General features: G+C 37.1%; 1 non-coding gene and 1 pseudogene across 1 annotated transcript; one reads left to right on the forward strand and one right to left on the reverse strand.

The window, feature by feature from the left end:
• Positions 1-260: 260 nt before the first annotated feature.
• Positions 261-26289, reverse strand: LOC110768160 (receptor-like cytoplasmic kinase 176; annotated as a pseudogene).
• Positions 14876-14982, forward strand: LOC148294353 (small nucleolar RNA R71). Its single transcript, XR_015836153.1, has one exon. It is a non-coding gene; the product is annotated as a small nucleolar RNA R71 (small nucleolar RNA).
• Positions 26290-26414: the final 125 nt, after the last annotated feature.

Below are 26414 nucleotides of genomic sequence, written 5' to 3' on the forward strand. Positions count from 1 at the left end.
CAGAACCAAGAGTTGGAGTAATTTTTGAGTGTTCCCGGTACACCACGTGGTTGGTGTACCATCCAATAGACGGAAGACATATGGAATATGTCCAATGCAGTCCGCCACATATCATAAGAAGAAATGCAGTAAGTTGGATAATAATTCCACATTTTCTATGTTTATTGGATGGTACACCAAACACGTGGTGTACCTGGAACATTTAAAAATTTCTCCAAGAGTTGAATGGGTTAATTTTGACTAGTCAAATCTTGAATTTATTACCGCTGATAAAAATTTGTTTTTATTTCATTAAAATTTCAACGTCTATAGGTCCGTATACAAAGTCCCCAGAAAGAAAAAATAAAAATAAAAGTTTATTACGAGATACAAATTTCGATGGGGGTGGCACTGGCACTGGCACTACATTCCTCGTGGGACCAATGCCACCATGCTTTTGGTAATTTGGAGACCTATGAAGATGATGGTTATAATGATGTGGTGATGGTGATGAACGTTCCTCTGGCTGTCCTCTGCCATTAGGTTTTGCAGTTTTCGGCTTTTCCTTAATGGCATTTATCTTTTCTAGAGTTACGAGAACTTCCTCCATGGAGGGTCTGTTTTCGGGATCAGATTCTAGGCATTTTAGAATGAGCTCAGCTGCTTGGCAGGCAGCTTTTAATGGGTATTGATCTCCAAGCCCTGGATCCATTATTTTCTTTAGCTCCTCCTTCTTGTGAAGAGAAGGCCATAACCAACCCACCAAATTTTGCTCACGAGAGGGTCGATTGTTGTCAACGGCTCTTAAGCCTGTTAGCATCTCCAATAATACCACACCAAAAACGTACACGTCACTCTTTACGTATAAGTGACCTGACAATTTTCATGCAAATGTTGTGTTAGCTAAAATAATTAAATTTTTGTTGTTGTTGGGAAAAATGCTTTATTAAACAAGGAGAATGCATCGGAGAGATTGACAACATCCGAAAACCAACGTAAAAGATTTGATGAAAAATAATAAGAACAAATATTAAAGAAAATAACTATACTAAAGACAATAATAATAAGCAATATAAGGGCAATAGGCATTCCATGCTTTTAAATTATAATCAGCCTCTGATAAATTAAAAATGATAATTAGCCTTTATTTGCAAGAGGGCGTGATGAGATTTAAGGAAGATTAACTCTTTTCTTAATTTCCTAATCTTAATTATGCCAATGGATGAAATTATTTCTTGTCGCATATTTCTGGACCAAGAAAAGTCTTGTAGAAAATAGTTACTTAAAAAGTCTTGACGTACGTAGAATTTCAGGTTGACATGGGGCAAGAAGGAAACAAAAGTCAATTTATTCGTTTTCGATCAACCACTAAGGTACAATAAATAATGTTGAACTATATTGTGCCCAACTACTTTTTTTTAATTTTTGGAGAAAGGCCTTAAAAATGAAATATTCCAAAATTTCGAGAATGCCCATATTTTAAAAAAAACGAATTTGCGGAATTACAAAAATAACTCCACCCCTATATCTCTCTCTCCCTACTACACCCACATTCCTCTCTTTTTTATATATTCATATACTTAACTAATAAAAAGAAATAAATACACCAAAGAAGTTTGTATTTGGATTATTTAAATCTAAAAATTGTTGAAAATAAATAAGTTTAAGAATAGATATAGGTATGAATTTGGATTAACATGTTAGGAATAGTTGGGTGAATTTTGTAATGGTGGACAGGACACCATATGCAAGAGGTTTGCGTACGAAAATTGTCAAAGAGAGTGAATGTTGACAGCTTCATGGCATTTTCGTAGAACTAAAAATCATTTGAAAGTGACTGCCTTATTGCTTGTTAGGAAAATTTTGAAGTAAAACTTATAAGCTTTTCCTTTGAAGAAAATTTGTAATTCAAATGATTAAGAGCGTTTATAGTAGAAGTTGTGACATTACCAGTTCCGACATATTCCGGAGCTGCATATCCAATAGTTCCTATGACGTATGAGTTCACATTTATCGGGCACACCTTTGTCAGCCCAAAATTTGAAAGTTTTGCATTGTAGGCCTAGATTTCGACAATTCCCAACAAGAAAGAAAGAAAGAAAAAAAAATCAATAATCAACCAAAACAAAAGTAACAAAAATAAAAATAAAATAAAAAAGAAGAATGACAAAGACTGGGTACCGAATCCAGCAAAATATTGGAGGCCTTAAAGTCACGGTAGACGACATTTTCTGTGTGCTAAAAAGCAAGACTTCGAGCAGCTCCAATTGCTATCTTAAGTCTTAATTCCCATCGAAGTGGTTCATGACCTTCTGTATAATTCATGCATCAACCAAAAAAATAAAATTGTGTTATTAATTAATACTAGCAATTTTTTGACTTTCCAAATGAAAATGCAATAGACGAAAAACTTGCATGCCCATGTGTAACGTGTGTTGAATTAAATTAATGTTATTATTATTATTATTTTTTTTATAGTAGAATTGATAGTTTAAATTAAAGGGGGGAGAGATTTTTCACACACACAACACAACTATGATGTCTTGGGGATTCGAATCTGAGACATTTGGTCTATAAGTTAAGGCCGTTTACTTACTCCTGATGAACAGGTGGTTTTCCAAGCTTCCTTTTTGCATATATTCATAAACAAGAAGGAATTGATTTTTTTTGTAGCAATATCCCAGGAGCCTAACAAGGTTTGGATGACGGTACTTCCCCAAGAAATTCACCTCCGCCTGCACACCACACCACACCAATGAACAATGTTAATCATGACCCATTTGCTACCTTAAAATTAAGGCATGCAATCATTAAGTCATACGTGCTCGATGCACTTATATATATATATATATATATATATATATATATATATATATATATCAGTCCCGATTTCTTGGACTATAGGGGTTCAAGAGATTTGTGGTCACTCACCGTTGGATATAAATTCAACGGTTCACTCACTCTTGCACTCCTTTTAAGAAACTTTTTTGAACCATTAGATTAATATTCAACGGTGGGTGACCACAATCTCTTGGACTCTTGTGGTCCAAGAGATTAGGACTGATATATATATATATATATATATATATATATATATATATATATAATGATTTCCCAACAGGGTCCGTTGATGTTCCACCATTGGAGAAACCAGCATGGAAAATAGGGCTTGAACTTGGCATCAAAATTCATAAACCATGAATGACTGAAATCTTCGTGCTGATGAAATAAAACTGTATAAAAGGCATCAATGTAATCTCCGTAATTATAAGTAAGGCCTGATTGAAGTGGCAACTGGTCATAGACATTTTTGCTCCAATGTTCTGGCTTAATGATTTGACGTATGTAAAGGGAATGAAAAATTGTGGCATCTGTTTGCTTATCTTTGATGGGCTTAATATCTGCTGACTGGGTTTCATAAAGTATATCCCTATAAAATCTTAAAGTCTTTGAAGGATGACTTTGAAAATAATGAAGATTAGGAGGGAAAAACTTCTTGGCTATTTTGATTGGGTCATTCAAATTTTCTAAATAAGGTTCAATAGAAAAAAGATTACTATTACTTTTAGGAAAATATTTGGACCTTTGAACTGGGCTTTGAGGACTTTGACTCTGGGAAGGCATAGGAGGATGGACAATAAAAGGGTCATACTGAGAAGTTAATACTGCTTGATAATTAGGGCGTAGAGAAGGCTGGCTTAAAGGATTAAATCTATTATTGACTGGAATTGGCATATAACCTGGAAAAGGCACAAGTTGGGCATTGGCTTCTTGTTTGGGCATCAGGGTTGCTGGCAGGACTCTGGGTTGATTCTGGCCTGGGCTTGGTTGGCTTGATTGACTGTATTGCATTATTTGCTTGTCTTTCTTTTCTTTTTCTTTACTTGACATGGCTCTGGCTTTTTATCCTGTAAAAACTCTCTTGTAAGAAAATCTGGAATACTGTTTTCACTACCTCTCAAATATTCTAGCTCAAAATCAAAAACACTCAGTATTGCTTGCCATCGTGCAAAAATTTGCTTACTAGCTATATTTTTAACATCTTTTTCTAAAATATATTTTGCAGACTTGCAATCAACTCTAACTAAAAACTTTTGATTTAGTAAATCATCTTGAAATTTGCTTATACATAATACAATAGATAAAATTTCTTTTTTAATAGTACTGTAATTATTTTGAGCTTGATTCCAAGCACCGAAATGAAAAGGAACAATTTGTTCAGGAGACTCAAGGCTTATTCTTTGTTTTAAAATACCACCATAACCAATATCAGAGGCATCTGTTTCAACAATTTTAAAAGCATGAATTGAAGGAATACCTAGGCATGGAAGAGACTTGATATGAACTTTGATTTGTTTAATTATTTCTGTATGACTCGGGGTCCAGGCAGGAGGATTGTTCTGGAGACGATCAAACAGGGGCTTACATAACTTTCTTAAATTTTGATAAAAATCGGAAACATAATTTAAAGAACCTAAAAACCTTTGAAGTTGGCTTTTTTCAAGAATTTGATCTGGAAATTTATCAGCAAACTGGATGACTCGATTGATTGGGCTTATTTGGCCTTGGCTTATGTTGAATCCTAGAAACCTAACATTAACCTGGAATAACTTGATCTTTTTAGCTGAAATGACTAAACCATTAGATTTAGCTATCTGGAAAAACTTATGTAAATGCTTCCAATGCTGTTCTATTGACTCGGAAAAGATAAGAACATCATCTATGTATACTATGGAAAAATGACTGTAAGCATTAAAGATTTCATTCATAATATTCTGGAATTCACTAGGGGCATTTTTTAATCCAAAAGGCATAACATTCCATTCATAATGACCAAAGGGGGTAACAAATGCAGTCTTATATCTGTCTGATTCCTTGATTTGAATTTGCCAAAAACCACTTTTCATATCAAATTTACTAAAAATTACTGCCTTTTCTAATCTGTTAACTAGATCTCTTTTATTAGGAATTGGGTACCTAATCCATTCTAAAACTGAATTAAGGGGCTTATAATTGATAACTAGGCGTGGGGCTCCTCTTTCTAACTCAGCATTTTTCTGGACATAAAAAGCTGGACAAGACCAGGGTGACTTACTTTTTCTAACTATTCCTTTATTGACTAGATCCGTGACTTCGGCTTTGCATAATTCCATTAATTCTTGGCTCATTTGAATTGGACGGGCTTTGGTTGGAATATTCTTTTCACTAAATGACTTGACATAAGGTAAAGAAACGACATGTTGTTTATGGTGCCATAAGGCATTGGGCATATCAGAACAAACTTCATTTTTTAACTTATCTTCAAATTTACCTATTTCTAACTGGAGTGACTTGTCGGTTAACTGTTGTTCTACCCTTTTAAATTTAATTTCTTCTTTTAAAAAGTTAACTTGGCTTGTTTTACTCTGAATTAACTTAACTGACTTAGAAATAGCTAACTTTTGTAATGACTTAAGACTATGTAATTCTGGCTTAGTTAAAAATTCAAATTTAACCTTTTCTCCTAATTGGCTTGAGGTGACTCCATCATATTCTACCTGGAAGGGGTAAAGCAAAGAGATAAAAGGTAAACCTAAAATTACTTCATCTGTGATATTTTGGATTAAGACAAAAGACGTTTTAAAGCATATTTTATTTTGGCATACATGGGCTTTTGGTAATTGTTGCATTCCTAAGAGGACACAAATTAATGTGCAAACAACCAATTAAAAATACCCGCAAGTGCACGAATCTATTGAAGTATAGATTATGTAAGTACGGGGTCGATCCCACGAAGAACTTGTCGGCTTCCTATAAGTTCTAATTTGAGTACGTAAAGAACACTTAATTGACACACCACAAATGCACAAATGCAAAATGGAAACTAAAAATGAGTAAAGAAGTGTAAAAGAAATGAAACAACACAAGAAAACTAAACAAAAACACAAACAGCATTTTCTATCACCCTTTTATCACCCATTTATCACATATGAACAGTGCTAAAGAGACCGGTCGTCAGGTAAAAGCGACCGGTCGTTTTTGGGCAGATTCGAAACTCAAAATTTGACTTGAAAAGCGACCGGTCGTCAGGTAAAAGCGACCGGTCGTTTTTGGGCAGATTCGTTTTCTCTGTTTTTCAGTTTCGACCTCTGTCCAGTGTTTTGCCTATAACTTTCCAACCGTACGTCCAAAATTCACGTTCTTTATACGGTTGGATTCAGCACAGAAAATGGAAGAACACAGCGCGGACCAAAAGTCCAAAATAATTACAGAAAGAAATAAAATTCAGTAACAAAGACACGTAACGTGTCTAACACGCAACTCACACACACATTGGGGGGGGGGGGGTTGATTTGGTTCGTGCTACAATACTTGTGCCCTCCTCATAACCGAACCTAGGTATGGTTCGTACTTCGATTCAATTACAAGGAGAACCCATTAAGTTCAAAGAGAATATGAACATCACAAGAATCCTAATAGCATGATGTTTACATTAGGTATTCAAGAAACCAATTCACATGGATGATTCTTACTTCATCCATTTATTGCTTAGGATAACATGAGGATACACATAATCCCAACAATCTCAAGAAGCATGCTTTCAAAGGTGATCAATCAAAGAAGAACATACATCAAGGATAGATTAATTTGGTGAATTGGAATTCATCAACAATATCTAGAAATTCATACACTCAAGCATCAAAACAATAAGGTATTCATGTTTAGGGCTTCAACCTAAGCCCTAGCTATGGAGTTTAGTTCCTCATAATCATTTCAAACACAAATTCGAAATAAAACTAGAAAGAAGTTACAGCTTTTGTGAAGGTGGAAGCTCAAGGTCTTCAATGGTGGAAATCTCTTCCACTTCTTGCTTGGATGACTTTGTCTTCCTCCTCTAGCTCTCTAGCTCCCAGCTTTTAGAAAGTCTCTGCAAATTGTAATAAAAACTGAATGAATGATCCGTTTCCTAGCTGCTGCCCCAAAGTCAATTGATTCCTCTCTATGCTCCTCTCTCTCTCCTCCTTTTCATCATGGCACACTTTTGCCTTTGTTTTCTTGTCTCCTCTCATGATGAAGTTTTGTCCTCACAAATATACTCTCAGAAAATTCCACTTAACTAAAGTAAAATATTGTTACGAAAGGCATGGTAACAAGTAGAAGTAAGATCACACTAAGTGGAGGTGAAAACTGGCCAACTCGGATTTCCAGAGCTGTGGTAACATGCTGGATTGGTTGGATAGGCAATACTTATCCAATGGAGCTCAAATTTGGATATGTTGTAGTCAACATCCATTGGAACAAGTCTTATGAAGATCATCACCTCATCCAAGGACCGGAACATGCTGATCCAAGGCCACGAAGCTGACCTACGAAAATGAACAAAAACAGAATTTATATCAAATAATGCACTTTTAGCTCATTTTCATACAAACCAAAGTAAAACCTATTAAAACACAAAAAAGGAGTAAAAAGCTATAAAATGTCAAGAACTAACTCAAAATAGTGGGTGAATAACATGAAAAATCATGTGTAAAAATGAACCGAACAAACTTCCCAAACTTATCTTTTGCTAGTCCTCGAGCAAAACAGAAATTAAAACAAGACTCGAAACAAAACTTTCCGAACACTTTCCAAAGAGAGAGTGACTTATGCAACTGACTCAAAAGTTTTCACAAGAAAAAACTCAGTTTAGACATCATTCACAAGGCAGCAAAGTTCAGAACACAACATGCTCAAGTGTAGTAGTGTGATGGCCAAATGGAACTCATTCTCCAATTTCAGTTTTCACACAACTTCAAAAATCATACCAAGCACAAATGTAACTTCAAATCTCACCAAAGTTGTCCTCTCACAAATGAATCACTCGGAAGAGGGTTACAATGCATCACTCAATAGTAAATATGAGAATAGAGTTAAACCATACGGGACTTAACTCACAATTAGCAAGATGAAAAACATGCATGAATATGATCTCAAGAAGGATGCTAAACACTTAAAAGCTGAAAAATGTGTGCAAATCAACCACATGACATTTAGGATCAATTTAGGTCTTTATTATAGGTTGTAATGGGGCTAAGGGTGTAAGGTGAGTAAAAAATGAAGGATATGGATACAACAAAGTCCAAGGAACTCACAATGTAAGAGCATATAATCGTTGACTAAAAGACTTTGAAACATCACCCTTGAGATTTTCACTTTTTTTTTTTTTTTATTATTATTTTTTATATGTGATCAATTAGACCACAAAGCCTTATACCTCCACTAATTATGATTCACACTCCTTCCTTCCATTTGAACAACCAAGAAACATGGAATTGAATTTGAAACCATTGCCACTTAACCACGATTTTTCTCTTTTCTTTCACCCTTTGAGTGAGGTACTCATTTTTATTTTTATTTTTTCTCTTTTTTTTTTCGAAATGTAATAACAAACTTCCCAAACTTAGCATGAAAAACACATCTAAATTAAAGCTCACGAGTTCCTTAGAAAGGTAAATTCTTGTTTTTCAGGCTAGGGCTAGAAGTAATAATTGGTTACTTGAAAGAAAAGGCATACATATAGGCTCAAGGTGGTTAACAATGGAAAATCATGCTTAAGCATGCATAGGGTTAGCTTGAAAGGCACAAACGGTCCAAAGAGGGCCTTAATATCATTTCTCAAATGTCATGTAATCAAATTGCACAAGAATGAGTGACTTTTAAGTGCTCAACCAAATCAATGAATAATGAGATCAAACAACAACTCAGATGACAAGAAAAGTAAGAATATGTGTATAACACTCATGAATTGAAGCACAAGGCTCAAAGCTCACATTATATGGTTATACAAGTCTAATTCATGCTTGATACAATTCTTTGGATCATGCAAGTCCCTCAACTAGAGAATTATGAAACAAATGGCAAGTGCGTAGAGGGTTTCAAACATATCATGCTAGAACGATGCCATTTAGTGAATAACAAATTATTATTATTTTTTTTAAAGCATTTTCAATCAAGTCATTTAAACATTCATCACAATCTCATCATATATGTCCGGAAAGTGACTTAAGAACAAAAAAGACTCAAAACAGAAAAGAAAACAAAATAAAAGAAAGTAAGAATTTAAGTGAAACGAAAAAGACTTGCTATCCCTTCCCAAACTTAGAAACAAACATTGTCCTCAATGTTAAAGAATTCAGGCACCAACAACGTTATAACAAGAATTAAAGGGAATAAAGCAAGTAAATACAAGAACAAACACGAAAAACAACTACAACACGGTTGCAAAAACAAAAACAAAAACGAAACCAAACAGAAACAAATAAAACAGTAAGCCCTAACAACAGTCTTACACATGCAGAAATCCAACCCAAAGAAACGCACAAACCAAAAGAAAGCCCAACCCAAACGAAAGCCCAAAAACGAAGAAAGTAAATAAAACAAAGAAACCAAGTCAGAAGCACAAAGAGCGAGGACTCAGTAAAATAGAAAAAGTGGGCCCTGAAGTCTCGGCACCTGTGAGTCACGGGATACAAAGTGAGAGACGTGTCGACAAGCAGAGGTCTCTCTCACGGTCCCAAGCCAGAATTATTGGCTTCATAGGAAGGTGTGACGACTTTCGTTTCTCAAAAGTGCTGAAAGGCGGAACTGTAATTAAAGGGGTTGGGGACCAGGTGAGGTGACCTAAGGGGATAGGCCGTAAGGGCCGCGCAAAACGCAGAAGCGCCGTGTCTAGGGTTACGTAGAAACTAACTCTATAAAAGAAGAAGAGAAAGAGTTGGGGAAAAACACACAAACGTAGAAACACACAACAGAGAAAAGAAAGAACAAAAGAAAAGAAAGTTCAAATGGCTTCTTCCTACCCATTCTCGCTGGACCTCAACCTAGCTCCACCGACTCAGACTCGGGGCCAAGCAGTGGCACCAGTGTGGATGCCTTACTTTGCCTCTGCACGGGGGCACGTGACAGTGAATGACTCGATACTGCTGGACAACGATGTTGCCCTTGGAGTTGCTAGAAATCTAGTAACTCCCAAGGATATACGGGTGCTGGGATCAAGGGATGACAACCGGGTCGTGAGCGATGCTCTGGCACTAAGCGTGCAAAGCTCGGCAACAGTCGCAAGTGTGGGTCATCGCCTAATTGCGAAGTCCCATGAGGTGGAGGTGCTAAGAGGTCAGTTGGCGGCGGAGCGAAGTATGGTGGAAGAGTGCCAGAGTATTATTAAAAGTTTAAAAACAGAAAGGGCAAGGATACTAGAGGTGAATCGACACCAGCTGGAGGCGTTGCGGGAAGAGAACAAAAATCTCTCAAAGATGGTAAGTGTTTACGCCCATGACATGAGAAAGCAGCTGGAGGACATAGACCGACCGGGAAAACGCAAGAAAACAGACCGCGAGAGTGGTTACGCTCAAGCTAAGAATGCAATCTTTGGGAGCTCGAGTGATGAGCCCCAAGAGGCTGTGCGTGAAGCCCCGGAAGTGGATAGCCAAAGGGCTAAACTCAAAGGTCCAATGGTCGAGACACCGAGCACGGTGAAAGAATAATTTCTAATGTATTAGTGGTGTGCCTGGTTGTCTTTGCCCTTTCCGTGTATTTGTTTGTTTTTTTTTTTTTAAATTTTAAATTTCTCGTTTCCGGAAATAAAAGAAAAGAAAGTTGCAAAAGACAAAGAAGAAAAACAAAACGCACTTCCCCAAACCGGAATAAAAGGAATGCGACAAACGAAAAAGACACAAATCACACTTCCCCAACTGAAATAAAACAAAAACGACAAACTAAAAAGAAATCAAAACATAATGCACCAGAAAACAGGGAGGAAAAGAAAGCAAAGCGAAAGTAGAAATGCTTCCCCTTTTAACCGGACGCAACCGCAAATTGCGCAGGAAATGCAAAGTGGTGTCGGCTCCCTTATGAGCATATGGCTATTTAAACCACTTCTCGGTTGAAAGAAGGAGCATCCTGCATTTCAACCTGCAAACTCAAGAAAAACCATCAAAAAGCCCAGACAGAAAAATCAATGGCATCCCCAGATATGCTTGTTGATGACCTTAACCTTGAGTTGTCGCTTGCACCACCAAATGCCCAGATACGGGCTCCTCCAAACCATATCTTCCCAAACTCCTCATACCACCATGGCTCGGCCTCAAACTTCTCTGAGGTGGTGCCGCGTAGGGCAGTAATGCCGGAGGGCATGACTGTCAGCAGACTTACAGTTGCAGATCATCTGCATGTGGCGCAGAGGTCTGACCAGATGGCAGTGGACGAGTCCCACAACCTAACCGTGCTCAACGCGGTCTCGGCCACAAATTTGGGCATGCGCCTACTGGCGAGAACACGGGAGTGCGGGGCACTGAGTGAGGAAGTGGCGGCCCTGAAAGCTCTGGTGGCGGACCTGCAGAAGCGGCTCTACAGCGCCAACCAGCATGTAGAGATGCTGCAGAAAAGGAACGAAGATCATGTAGAGCTGCTGCAGATTCTACAAGCAAGAACAGACAGAGGCAATTAGCAGAAGCCTCTGGGGGCGCAGAATGCAACAATGAACATGTGATTAGGAATTTACTGTACGCATTTTCACTAGTATGTATGTAATCACATGTTATGAAATAGAAGAAGCATTCACGCCCAATTCTGATTGTGCATTAATGAATTGAAAACACTTCCCAAACTTATAATATGCCACAATTATACCCAAAAAAATTAACCACAATTATGCACAAATATGCCACAATTCAAAAGAAAAACAAGTTAGAAACAAGAAAAAAAATAATAAGAAAAACAATTAGAGTTAGAAAATCAAAGAGGAAGAACAAGAAAAAACGAAACGAAACTTTACCTTGGACGGCTTGGAACCCTAACTGCAAATCTCTCAAGAATTGATGAAATACTTGAGGGAAAAATGTGAGAAGAGACAAGAGGGAAAAGAAGAAAAACAGAGGCGGTTGTAGAAAAATAAAATAAAATAAAAAAAACGCAACGAGCGACCGGTCGCAAGTGCAAAGCGACCGGTCGTTCTGAAACAGATTCAAAATAAGAGAATTGCGCGAAAAGCGACCGGTCGTTGTGAAAAGCGACCGGTCGTTTCTTCACAGATTCAATTTTTATTTATTTATTATTTTTTTTTAAAACACCAAATGAGCGACCGGTCGCAAGGCAAAAGCGACCGGTCGTTTTTATACAGAATCAAATCTTCAGCAATTCGCGCAGAGCGACCGGTCGCGATGGAAGAACGACCGGTCGTTTTTTTTTTTTTTTTTTTTTTAAATTTTTTTATTTTTATTTTTTTTTAGGGACTTACCTTCCCAACTCAGTGTTGCATCCCAGCAGGTACATCAATGAAGTGGAGCACTTCATCGTCTTGTGTTGGTCTTCAGGAGCGATGGCAATTTGGTTGTATCCTGAATAGCCATCCAAGAAGCAGTAGTAACTGTGACCTGCAAGACGTTCAAGCATTTGGTCAATAAATGGTAATGGAAAATGATCTTTTCGGGTGGCGGTATTTAATTTTCTATAATCAATACAAACACGCCATCCCGTTTTGACACGAGAAGGAATAAGTTCATTTTCCTCATTTCTTACAACAGTTATTCCTGACTTTTTAGGAACCACTTGGACCGGGCTTACCCACTTGCTATCGGAAATAGGATAAATTATACCCACATCCAATAGCTTCAGAATTTCTTTTCGGACTACCTCTGTCATGATTGGGTTTAACCTGCGTTGAGCATCCTTTGTGGGTTTGGAATCAATTTCCAATAAAATTCTATGCATGCATCTTGTTGGGCTTATGCCCTTGATGTCCGCAATACTCCAACCAATTGCTCTCTTGTGTTCTCTTAACACTTGCATCAACTTCTGTTCATTTTCCACATTGAGATTGCTAGCAATAATCACGGGCAATGTCTCTGTTTTACCTAAATAAACATACTTCAAGTGGGATGGCAATGGTTTGAGCTCTAACTCGGGTGCCCTGTCAAGAGAAGGAACAAGCTTTTCAGTATTGACTGGCAAAGGTATAAAATTTGGAGTGTACTTACGTGGTATGGCTGGACATGCATCAAGGAATTTCACAGCCTCAAGTAACTCATTATCAACAATTTCAGCAACTTGAGGATTTTGTGTCAACACCTTTTCTAATGAATCTGTACCATGAGTACTATTAAATGTATTTTGCACAATATGACACAATGTATCAATACGAAAACATTCATGTTCATCATTGGGGAGTTTGAAGGCATCATATACTTTGAACTTTATTGTTTCCCCTTGAACTGTCATTGTCAATGTTCCTTGTCGAACATTGATCACAGTATCTGCAGTGGCCATGAAAGGGCGGCCAAGAATCAATGGAAGATCCGCACCCGGAATAGGAGCTTCTTCCATTTCTAGCACCAAAAAGTCAGCTGGTAAAATGAGATCATTTACTTTCACAAGTACATCTTCCAAAATTCCTCTTGGATATCTCACTGATCGGTCCGCCAATTGAATGCTGACAGAAGTTGGTTTAAGATCACCTAAGTTAAGGGCTTCAAAAACAGAATAAGGCATCAGATTAATTGAAGCACCTAAATCAAGTAAAGCTTTGTCAAACAATTTATCTCCAATAATGCAAGGAATTGTAAAACTTCCTGGATCTTTTAATTTGGGAGGGAGCTTCCTTTGCAAAACAGCAGAAGCTTCTTCCGTTAGTGCAACCGTTTCATGATCTTGGAATCTCCTCTTGTTGGTACAAAGGTCCTTCAAGAACTTTGCATAACTCGGAATTTGCTTGATTGCATTCAGGAGAGGAATATTGACTTGCACTTTTCTGAAGGTTTCCAATATTTCCTTGGCTTGTTGAATTTTTTTAGAACTCATAAGCCTGTGAGGAAAAGGAGCACGTAAGATTTCTTCGTCAGTAGGTTCACGACTTACCTTCTCCTTTCTTGCCCTTCTTGCAAGTTCATGCTTTGGGATCCACTCGGATGAAGAAGCTGCTTGCTTATCTCTCTCTTTGTTGCTTTCATCCTTTTCTTTAGGCTCAGCCACTTGTTCAACCTGCATGTCATCAACATTGTGAATCAAATCTTTAGAACCATTTATTTCACCAATTACCTTACCAGTTCTCAAGGTAACTGCTTGAACATGCTCACGCCCAGTTGGATTAATCTCTGGTTGGCTAGGCATCATACCAGGTTCCCTTTGACTCAAAGCTTGAGCAATTTGCCCCACTTGATTTTCTAGATTGGCAATGGCCTTATCCGTTTTCTGCATGTGGGTGTCATTCCTCTGCATGTAGCTTTTTGTCTCAGTGATGAAACTATCCGTGTTTCTAGCCATGGAAGCAACAAGTTCTTCCAAAGATTTTCCTGTAGATTGTGGTTGAGGTGGTGGTTGTGGTGGATTGTAGTAGTGCATTTGACCATGAGGTGGGCGAGTATGTTGTTGACCATGAGGTGGGTGAGTTGGCCCTTGAGGTGGTTGAGTTGGCCCTTGTTGAACATTAGAATTGTCACTCCACCTGAAATTTGGATGATTTCTCCACCCCGGATTGTATGTTTGTGAGAAAGGATCATTCTTAGGCCACTGATTTCTCTGAAATGAGCCCACTGCATTTGCTTCCTCATGTGCCAAGGGACAATCTTCAGTGTCATGACCAATTGTGGAGCAAAATGCACAAACCTTGGATGATCCCGGTGCCAATTTCTTCACCATGTTGGTTAGGTTTGCAATCTGAGCTTCCATACTAGAAAGGGTACTTACATCATAGGATTCCCCTTTTCTGACTGGTCTTTGCCTTGAATTATATTGGCGAGCATTTGCAGCAACAAGATCAAATATTGCTCGCAATTCTGTTGGAGTCTTGGTCATTATAGTTCCTCCTGCAGCTGCATTCACATTATTTTGGTCCGCTTCAAAAAGTCCTTCATAGAAGTGTTGCATTAGAAGCCAAGCTTGTATGTTATGATGCGGACAAGTGATTAGAAGCTTCTTGAAACGGTCCCAATAATCCTGGAAGCTTTCTCCCGGCCTTTGCAGAATTCCTGTAATCTGACTTCGGAGTTCATTTGTCCTTTGTGCTGGGAAAAAATGTTGTAAGAACTTTGAAGCAAGATCCGTCCATGTTGTGATGGAATTTGGAGGTAGATAGTGAAGCCATTCCTTTGCTGTATCCTTTAAACTAAATGAGAAAAGTCTCATTCTTATCTCATCACTACTCATGCCTTCGATCTTTATTGTGGAACACACTTCCTCGAAGTCTAGGATATGTGCATTAGGATTTTCTCCAGGATTTCCCAAGAACTTAGGCAATATGTGTATCATGCCCGATCTCAACTCAAAGTTTTCCAAAGTGCTTGCGGGATATACTATGCAAGATGGTTGTCCAGTTGTTGGCGGTGAAGAGTATTCTTGCATAGTAAGTTCCGCATTTGCAGCTGCTGCCGCCATTGGTGAAGGTGGAGGTGACTCGACTTTTGGTGAGCTTGGTGATGATGAAAATGGCGAGAGTGAAAAAGGCAATGGAGTAGACACAGCTAGTTGGATGTTCCTTTCTCTCAAAGCTTGAGCTTGGATATCTTCTACAGTGCAATCTAATGAAATATCCAAATTCAGAAGGGACATAAGCAAAATGTTCCTGCAATAAGAAGAAAACAAAAACAAACTCAAATAAAATGAAATGACAAACAAAGAAAAAAAATGAAAATAAAATTAAGTACTCTAAATATACTCAAACAAAACATATAAGCAACCGTGCCAGTTCCCCGGCAACGGCGCCAAAAATTGTTGCACTCCTAAGAGGACACAAATTAATGTGCAAACAACCAATTAAAAATACCCGCAAGTGCACGAATCTATTGAAGTATAGATTATGTAAGTACGGGGTCGATCCCACGAAGAACTTGTCGGCTTCCTATAAGTTCTAATTTGAGTACGTAAAGAACACTTAATTGACACACCACAAATGCACAAATGCACAAATGCAAAATGGAAACTAAAAATGAGTAAAGAAGTGTAAAAGAAATGAAACAACACAAGAAAACTAAACAAAAACACAAACAGCATTTTCTATCACCCTTTTATCACCCATTTATCACCTATGAACAGTGCTAAAGAGACCGGTCGTCAGGTAAAAGCGACCGGTCGTTTTTGGGCAGATTCGAAACTCAAAATTTGACTTGAAAAGCGACCGGTCGTCAGGTAAAAGCGACCGGTCGTTTTTGGGCAGATTCGTTTTCTCTGTTTTTCAGTTTCGACCTCTGTCCAGTGTTTTGCCTATAACTTTCCAACCGTACGTCCAAAATTCACGTTCTTTATACGGTTGGATTCAGCACAGAAAATGGAAGAACACAGCGCGGACCAAAAGTCCAAAATAATTACAGAAAGAAATAAAATTCAGTAACAAAGACACGTAACGTGTCTAACACGCAACTCACACACACATTGGGGGGGGGGGGGGGTTTGATTTGGTTCAAGTGATCTATTTCTATTGCATGTAAGTAAATGGACTTCGAATTTAAATGAGAATGGAAGAGATGAATTATCAAGATGTGAAATCAAAATGTAACAAACACTAGGGTTTCGGAATCCACCCTAAACAATTCTACCCAAGTTCATGAATACTCAAGTGATGAACTCTAAACGTGTTGATGAAGATGTTCGCAATCAAGACCATGGGTCGTGGCTCAAGACGCATTGATTCTCTCTAATATACGTAAAGTGCATGGTTCGTGCTACAATACTTGTGCCCTCCTCATAACCGAACCTAGGTATGGTTCGTACTTCGATTCAATTACAAGGAGAACCCATTAAGTTCAAAGAGAATATGAACATCACAAGAATCCTAATAGCATGATGTTTACATTAGGTATTCAAGAAACCAATTCACATGGATGATTCTTACTTCATCCATTTATTGCTTAGGATAACATGAGGATACACATAATCCCAACAATCTCAAGAAGCATGCTTTCAAAGGTGATCAATCAAAGAAGAACATACATCAAGGATAGATTAATTTGGTGAATTGGAATTCATCAACAATATCTAGAAATTCATACACTCAAGCATCAAAACAATAAGGTATTCATGTTTAGGGCTTCAACCTAAGCCCTAGCTATGGAGTTTAGTTCCTCATAATCATTTCAAACACAAATTCGAAATAAAACTAGAAAGAAGTTACAGCTTTTGTGAAGGTGGAAGCTCAAGGTCTTCAATGGTGGAAATCTCTTCCACTTCTTGCTTGGATGACTTTGTCTTCCTCCTCTAGCTCTCTAGCTCCCAGCTTTTAGAAAGTCTCTGCAAATTGTAATAAAAACTGAATGAATGATCCGTTGCCTAGCTGCTGCCCCAAAGTCAATTGATTCCTCTCTATGCTCCTCTCTCTCCTCCTTTTCATCATGGCACACTTTTGCCTTTGTTTTCTTGTCTCCTCTCATGATGAAGTTTTGTCCTCACAAATATACTCTCAGAAAATTCCACTTAACTAAAGTAAAATATTGTTACGAAAGGCATGGTAACAAGTAGAAGTAAGATCACACTAAGTGGAGGTGAAAACTGGCCAACTCGGATTTCCAGAGCTGTGGTAACATGCTGGATTGGTTGGATAGGCAATACTTATCCAATGGAGCTCAAATTTGGATATGTTGTAGTCAACATCCATTGGAACAAGTCTTATGAAGATCATCACCTCATCCAAGGACCGGAACATGCTGATCCAAGGCCACGAAGTTGACCTACGAAAATGAACAAAAACAGAATTTATATCAAATAATGCACTTTTAGCTCATTTTCATACAAACCAAAGTAAAACCTATTAAAACACAAAAAAGGAGTAAAAAGCTATAAAATGTCAAGAACTAACTCAAAATAGTGGGTGAATAACATGAAAAATCATGTGTAAAAATGAACCGAACAGTAATTCATACTTTAACTTAAGGGCTTTACCGGACGCTGTTCCTAGAACTTCTTTTGACTTTTTGTAAAACTGGGTTGGAATTAAACCTTCCTGAATACAATTTAAATCGGCTCCTGAATCAAATAAAGCAATTGTATTTAATTCAAATTCATTAATAAAAATACTAACTCTGGAGTACCATTTTCTAAAATTAATTTGCTTAATTAGACTAATGACCTTTTCTTCTTTATCGGATAAATCTGGCTCAGACTCAGAACTAGACTTACCGAAAGGATTACTAGACTCTGCTTTGGATTCTAACAGACTAATTAGATCCTGTTTAATTGCATAATTCTCAGTTTCTAATTTTTGGCTTATTTGCTTTAACTCTAAAATTTCCTTTTTAACTAATTTGACTTCTAACTGAAGATCCTGGAGGGTGACTTCTTTCTTTCTATTAAATCTTTCTAATGTGGCATTAAAACTTATCTTAGGAGGCGTAGGGGAATTAGACTCTTCTTGACTTATGATTTTCCTAAGTTTTTTAAGATACTCAGACTTTAAATCGGGATCCTGGACTTTACTAATTAAATCAATTAATAATTCTTCTTGTTCTTCCTGCTTGGTTAAGACACAAATTGATTTATTTAAAGTTCTGCAACATTTATCCTTACAACCTAATTGGACTTCTGGCTCACTAGACTGGGGACTATCTGAACTATAGACATGTGAATTATCTGAAGGCATAGGATCTGACTCAGTGTTGGCTAATTCTAGGACTTTAATTAATTTGGCTTCTTCCTCAGATGCTAACTTTAATTGCTTAATTGCTTCTTTTACCTTACACTCATTAGCATAATGACCTTGCTTTTTGCATTTGTAACATCTGACTTTGCTTTTATCTGTGCTTTTCCTAGGGTAATTCTTTTTCCCTTGTCGGGGGCTTTTCCTAAAACCTTTCGAATAACCTTTTGACCATTTACTTTTTCTAGGGGTAAACCTTCTTTTACTATAAAATTCATTATCATCTTTGAAGGAATCTCTCCTTCGGGAATAATGGCGTCTTTTACTAAAGCGTCTATCATGGCTTCTTTTGACTTGTCTAGACGGCGGGACCGGTGCTAGACCATATTGTTCACAAAAATTACCTAATTCATACTTGGCATTTTTACTATCGGCTTGGATTGATTTTCCAGTTTTTAAATCTACACACATTTTCATACCGACTTGATTGATTGTACTGATTATATTACCGTAAGTTAACTCATCATAATTAATTTGACCTGATTCATTGCTTAGGACTGTTCTAATTTTATGGGCAAATAAATTGGGGAGACCATTAATAAACTTTTCTTTCCAAAAGGCTTGATTACTATCATCTCTAAGCATGACTCTGGAAATGAAAACATCTTTATACCATCTAAAATCACTTAGCTTAGGGCATCGTAAATTACTTAACTGGTCATGAATTCTGGCTGTTGTACTACTGGGTGTTCCTATGAAATGCTCAATTATTGTATATAAAAGGACATTGACTCCGTCTTCTATGCTTGTTCCTACTCTTTCATCTAAAATAGGGTAATTATTTTCATCTGTTTTAAAGGCATGAATTATTGTAAGCTTGGCAGCTTCTGTGAGATGTTTATCCCACCAGAAACGAAGTGTTCCTGTAAAACTTGTTTCAAAAAGGGAAACTATTTATGACTGTCTTAACTGATGATTAGTGGCATAACTATTGGCTACCATAGACATATGTTGTAACTTATTAAGTATTTCCTGTTCGGATAAACCATCTATATTCCATTCGTAAAGCTTATCGGAAGACACTGAAAATTGGCTTTGGGTTCTTTCTTCAAACTAGACATCTGGAGGCGTAGGCTTAGGATACCAATTTTTGGTAAGACTTGTAGGATTAACTTTGCCTGTTAAACGACTGACTTTAAGACTCTGGGCATCTTGGTTAACTTGGAAATTGCTAAAGGCTTTTTCTATTTTAGAAATATTACTAGTTTCTGACTCTAGGCTTTGGCTTGATTCTAAAGACATAATTGACTCACTATCAGAATTAACATCGAGACTTAAAACTTTAACTGAGGTTTCTTCTTCTCTTCCTTTATCTTTATCTTTATTGGGCTTGGGTTTAACTGGGGTTAATTCTTGAAACATTTCCTCTATTTTACGCATTGTTGGACTGACTTTAAGTGCAGACTCAGGCTTTAGGTTAAAGTGAACTAAAGGCTTTTCTTTCTTTGGCTTAAGGGTAACTTCCTGTGGAATTAACTTATCAACTTTTGTTTCTATCTTATCTAATTGTTTACCTATTACTATTAGGCTTGTGTTGGCATAATTATTTTGTTCTATGACCTTTTTGACTGGTTCATCTTTTGACTCAGCAACTTTGTAAGGGCTTGCAGTAATTTTGGCATTCCTATGATTGATTACTATGGCTTCAACTGGGGGGTGAGTACTGACAACTTTAGTATTATCGGCTTTTTCCCATTTTTCCTGGGTTAAAGTAATTAACTTTTGACTTAGATATTTGGCTTCTACGAAATCTAAATAAGGTGACTCGGACCTAGTGGCTTTGAGATATTCTTTCCACTCATTGAAAATTTCTTTTCTTTGAGCTTGGGGGAAAGAATCATGATACTTGGCTTTTCTTTCGGCATTTTCAGGGGCTTGGAAATGGGCATCTAATTTTGACCAATGAATTTTAAATGGTTTATTAAGAACTCTTAATTGGGCATCACAAACATAGGCTTCAAAAACTGAATCTTGCATATCTGACCTAGTAGGTGATTCTGGTTGTACTGGCTGTACTGGCTCAAGAGGTGCAGTAGGGGCTTTGTTGTAACTTGGTTGAACTACTTGCTTGGCCTTTCTTAATTCATTAATTTTAAAATCAATTAAGGCTTTATCGGCTTCTAAATCTCTTTCTGTAATTGAAGATGATTCTGCAGAAGAATGTCTTGCTGGAGGCTTAAAAGATTGACTAGGCGTAGGTAATTGTTCTAATTGAACTGTTGACTTAATTGGCCTATCAAAACTAATTTTAATCGTACCATCTAAATAAGGCTGAATATAATCTAAATCATTTAAACTGCGTTGGACTGGCTTAGGGGGGCATTCAGTGGTTAAAAACCATTCTTTGGGTAAATTGACATCTGACCACCTAATCATTTTGGGAACTATAATATTAGCATTTTGGGTATGACTCTGAATTAAAAGCGTTTGATTTTTTGGGCTTTTGCTTAGAGCTTGGAAATTGATATTGGTGCCTGTGACTTTGTAATAAATTCTATAAATTAAAGCTAAAGGTTGGGTACCTGGTAAAACATTATAACCGTGTGTTTTAATAGTTAAAGTTAAAACTTTCAAAATATGCGGATCACTAAGGCTTACAGTAAAATCTGGATAACAATCAAAATGTATTGGACCATGACATAGACTTGACTCAATTTTTCCTAAAACTCCTTCTTCAAAATCTTTAAATCTAGCATCTCTTAAACTTAATAAAATTGCAGACTTAAGTCCTAATTTAGTTAAGGGCTTAACAACGACTTGAACTAATCCTATATGTAGAAAATTATTGCCTTCTTGCCTATGTTTCTTAATTGCATCAAGATTAAGTAATTGGCATGTTTCATGTTCTTTTCCTAAGGCATAGACTTGTTCTACTGTCTTAATATGCATAGTTTGCTTAAATGCATTAATTGACCATTTTTGCTTATAAATTTCCTTATTAGGGACTTTAGGTATATTCCAATCATTACAATTTAATTCTGAACTAGAAGACTCAAATTCTAAAACTTCTTCATTAACTATATCTGGAATTGGGCCTAAACTGGTTCTAGAACTAGAAGAATTAATTGAATTGGTTCTAAATAAACGACTCATTTTGCTTACGTGAAAAATTTTAATTGACTAAATTAGAAAAACTCTTACATGACTTCCAAAATAGAAAGACTTTTGGGTAACTCCTAAGACTGACTCTAAGGTACCTAAGAACCTATGGGCTACTCTCTCTCTCACCTTCTCGTGCCTAACCGCTCATGCCTCTACCTGGGACTTACTGTTTGGTAAAAAGGTCTCACCTTACGGACTTTTGAGAGAGGGGAACCTAAGGAATTAGATAACTTGGAGTAGACTTGGAAGAAACTTGGGAGACTAACTAAATTAAAAGAAACTTGGGAGACTTGCTAACTGTTGTTAATATTATGTTAACTCGAAATTGTACGGGGCAATTAGTAGTATAGCAAGACAAGTACGAGGTCGTACCCACGAAGACTGAGAAGTTAAAACTAGTTATGTACTTAGATTACCAAATTCAAGAAAGTAGGAGGTTATGTCTAAAACAGAATTTAAAACAAGAGTGATTGTGATTGTTGAACAAAAGAAGCAAAATGAAATTGCAAACAAAAACAAGTAAACAAATGTAACAAAGAGTGGTTTTAAGAGTTGGAAAACAGATTTTGAGACTAGGGCATTCGAATCACCATAACAATTCAATTCTGGGTTATAAAGATTCAAGTAACAAGTCTAATTCAGATTCAAAGATTGATTCTAGCTAAAGTATGATTAGGCCATGGTGTTTGGTCCTAACCTTGTGTTCCTAATTCCCTAATTTGATCATTTGTTGTCTAACCTAAAATTAAGCATTAGGAACCCATTAAGCATAGAAGAACATTTTAAACAACCAAGTATGTATCTAATCCCTGTTGTCGAATGTCCATACATACTCTTCCTATTCATAGTTCAATTCGAATTAAAGCATGGTGTATACTCTTAATTCAAACCAAGATAGTTAACAAACAAGTTCTAATGGTGATCAATCATTCAAACAAGCATGTTAACTTATAAGCATAATGAATAAGAACATGAATCATGAATCAAACTTGAAACTCCAAACTTATAAACCCAGAATATTCATGTTAGGTTACATCGAAGCCCTAGTTATGGATTTAGCTACTCATAATGGAAAAGAGACTTGAACAGAAATGAGAAAACATAATGAATGCAATAAGAGTAGAAAAACCCTTTTTCTGAAGTTCTTGTGGTGTCCAAGGCTTCTCCAAGTGCTTCTCCACTTCTAATGCTTCTCCAAGAGCTTCCCCACTTCTAGAAAGATGTATGAAGGATATGGAGGTGATTTGGGATGAGTTTGAGTGAGTGGTGATGGCTAAGGAAGATGAAATTCGTAGGGAAATGGAAGAGAGGTTTGCTGGAGTTGTTTTGGTGATTGTTGGAGTGTTTGGGATTTTGAGAGTGTTTGAGGATGGCTGGAGTGAATTGTGGGGTTGTGAATTCCAGGATTTGTTGTGTCTTGAATGTGGAATGGATGTGGTATTTATAGGGAGAGGGGAGTGATAAATCTGAATTCAATATGGCTAATGCATACAACACTTGCATTATAAAAGATGAATTGGTTGATGCACTTCACTAATGCATACAACACTTGCATTATAAAATCTGAATTGGTTGATGCACTTCACCAATAAATCCCACCAGCAGCCCTAGCTCATCTTCATGTCACCATGACCAAGCTTCCAACAAGCTCAATAGCTCATGCCTAGCTCACCATGACCAAGCTTCCAACCAGAAACAATAGCTCATCCTGAGGTCAGCATGACCAGCAACTTCAAGGGCTTACTAATTGGGCTTCCCTTAAGAAAATTAAGACTTTAAGCACTCAAACTTGAATTTCAGAATGTCTTCTTTCCAGCCATATATCATTTGGGCCAATCCAAGGTCGGAGGAGGAAGTTAAGGCCAAAACAAATTGCTAACTCGTTTTGCTCGCTGACAAAATCCATCCTGAGCATGGTTCTGTGTTTGCTAGGTAATGGACTCCAGATTTATCCAATGGGGCTGAATTTTGGATATGTTATTGTACACACCCATTGGAACAACTTTCATGAAGAATTCTGTCTCATCCGAGCTGTGTAGGTTGCTGAAACAAAGCTTGCAATATGACCTACGGAACTGGACTGGCAGGGGGCTGTAGCCAAAATGAGTTTGTCTTTAAGCACTTCTTCCCTTTATCCAAATCAGGCTTTAACATGCATGGATTACATCATTTCATATCAAAAGCCATCATTGTTACCTAAAGCTGAAAGATAAACACAAAAAGGATTAAAAGCACAAGTTTAACTCAAAAACATAACCAAATCATAAGCTAGAAGGGTACAAAATGATATACAATTATGAACCGATCACTAACTCAGAAAACTTAAATCAGCCACTTGGGCGATATGAGTAGCAAACTTAGACTCAACTCTTTCAACTCTTACGGCTCTGATACCAGAAGGCCTACGACCCACATTTAATTATTTTAGTCAAAAGCACCAATTAACTAAGCAAGAAAAATTCTTTCCCATGCTTCTTCATTTCTTTGCCAAATACAAGATTCCATGGATTCTAAAATGGAGTTATCAAGCCAATTGGGATTCTAAGCATTTAATCCGCCATTGTGTAGTCAAATGGTGGGACAAAGTCATTTTAAATAATATTATTAATGAAGTCCATGCAAGTTATCCACCTATCCAGATGCCAGTCACTCAAGCCAAAGAAGCCTCTCCAAGCAGTTCAAATGCCTCTCTCAAAGGGAAATCTAAGAAAGAATTAGCAGAATTAGCAGAACAACTCCTTGCTCAAGTTTCTCAAATGAAGGATGAAGATGAAGACGATGCCAGTCCAAAGTCTGAATCTTCTTCAAGCCAGATGCCCAGTCAACAATTTAGTCAGAAGCCTAAGCCCAGATGGTCCGATTATGTGCCTGATAGTCAAGATCCTTATGATCTCTCTGAAGATTGAAGCCCTCCAAGTCAAAGATGCCTCTGCCAAAGTTAAATTAGCCGAAAGCAGAGTTAAAGTCCTTTCACCCATGTGAAAGCAGATGCCTTTCCTTCCAGTCAAAAGATGCCCTGACAAGTTAAAGGTTTTTCAAAGTTGCCCATGCCCTTCAATTCAAAGTAGCCGAAAGCAGATGTTAAAGTCCTTTCACCCTCGTAAAAGCAGATGCCTTTCCTTTCCTTCCGGTCAAAGTTGTCCGACAAAGTTTAAGTTAAATGTTTTTCACTTAAGTTAAAGTCAAAAGTTATTTTGTCCTCTCTTGAAAGCCAAGGCTATAAGTTAGGAGTTTTCATTCTCAGTTGGCTCAAGCTTTGTTTAGTAAGCATTGTAAGTTTCTTTCAGTTTTCAAAGTTCTCTCAGAGTTTGTAGACCTGAGGCAACTACAATAGTTGTGAGTGAGAGTGGAGTGTGAGTGTCCTGCGTGGCATTGCTTGCTTTCACTGAACTAAGATTTCTGTAAGTTCTTACTTTGTTTTCAAAGCTTCCACAGTTAATAATATTTCCAATTAATATTATTTTCTGTGTTTATTTTATAGTCCTTCAAATTCTAATTTATGTTAGTCCAATTATTTTCATTAATCTATATTCTTTATTTAATTAAACTTAGTGCTCTCATAATTTTTTATTTGTATAATTTATTCACCTATGTTAATTTTCTTTTAAGTTTATGATTAATTTATTAATTTCAATTTGCATTTATTCATTAATTTATTTTATTCATTATTTCTCTATTTTTTATTTGTTAGTTGCCCAAGTCATCTACCAAGTCAATTATTTAGTCATCTCCTCTATCATCTTCCGTAACTAACTAATTCCCTTCTTCTTCCAAGTCTTCACTCCATTCAATACACATGCAAAGTTTTCATACACATGCAAAGTCTTCAAGTCATTAAATACACATAAGCCAAATCCAACTCTAAGTCCTCCGTCTATAACTAGTTAAAAATCCTTTTTAGTCTAGTTCTTCTAGATTATATGTCCTATATATATATATATATATATATAAGGTTTTATACTAGTCAACAACATTGACTTCTTGAGCTCAACTATTATGGCCATGTATTTTTTTATAATGATCAGGAGAAAAAGAAAATAAACTCCCATGTACTGCTTAATTAAGCCATACTAATGCTAACGCAAATTATTAGTTTTTCTTGGCCGGCCAAATTAACCTATATAGCTTTATATAAAATATGTATCCATATTATCATCATCATCCCTAATGAAATAAATAAATTAATAAAAACTTGCCTGCCATTCTTGGTGGTGACCTTGACAGGGGTTGGCCTTCTTGACGGCAACGGACATGCCGATGCCGAACCGGGACGGAGCATAGGTGTCCTCGTTTACCCAGCCCTTGAAAACCCTACCGAAACCTCCCTTACCCGCTACTATGTCTGGTCTGAAACGTCGAGTGCACTTCTTCAGCTCTGCTAAACTAAACTCTTTCAACTTTGGTGGTTTAGTTTCCACACTTTCACTTGGAGCTGATGCTGCATATGTAATGTATACACACAATTAATTAATTGATCAATTAAAGGCATCAATCAAGAGGGCTATGTAAATATATATACCTGGGGTAGACGGGCTATGGTTAGTCACAGGAGCTGCATAACAATTTCCCATGGCGATCGACGGATCGATTGATGATCACTCTCCCTTTGTCATCTGTAAAATGGGCCGAACCGGGCCAGCAAAGAGCGGTCGGCCTATATCCTACCCAATAACAGGATTTTTGGCCCTGAGAGTTG

Source organism: Prunus avium, chromosome 5 (genome assembly GCF_965620075.1).
Source record: "Prunus avium chromosome 5, drPruAviu1.hap1.1, whole genome shotgun sequence".
In the NCBI taxonomy this organism is placed as follows: Eukaryota; Viridiplantae; Streptophyta; class Magnoliopsida; order Rosales; family Rosaceae; genus Prunus; species Prunus avium.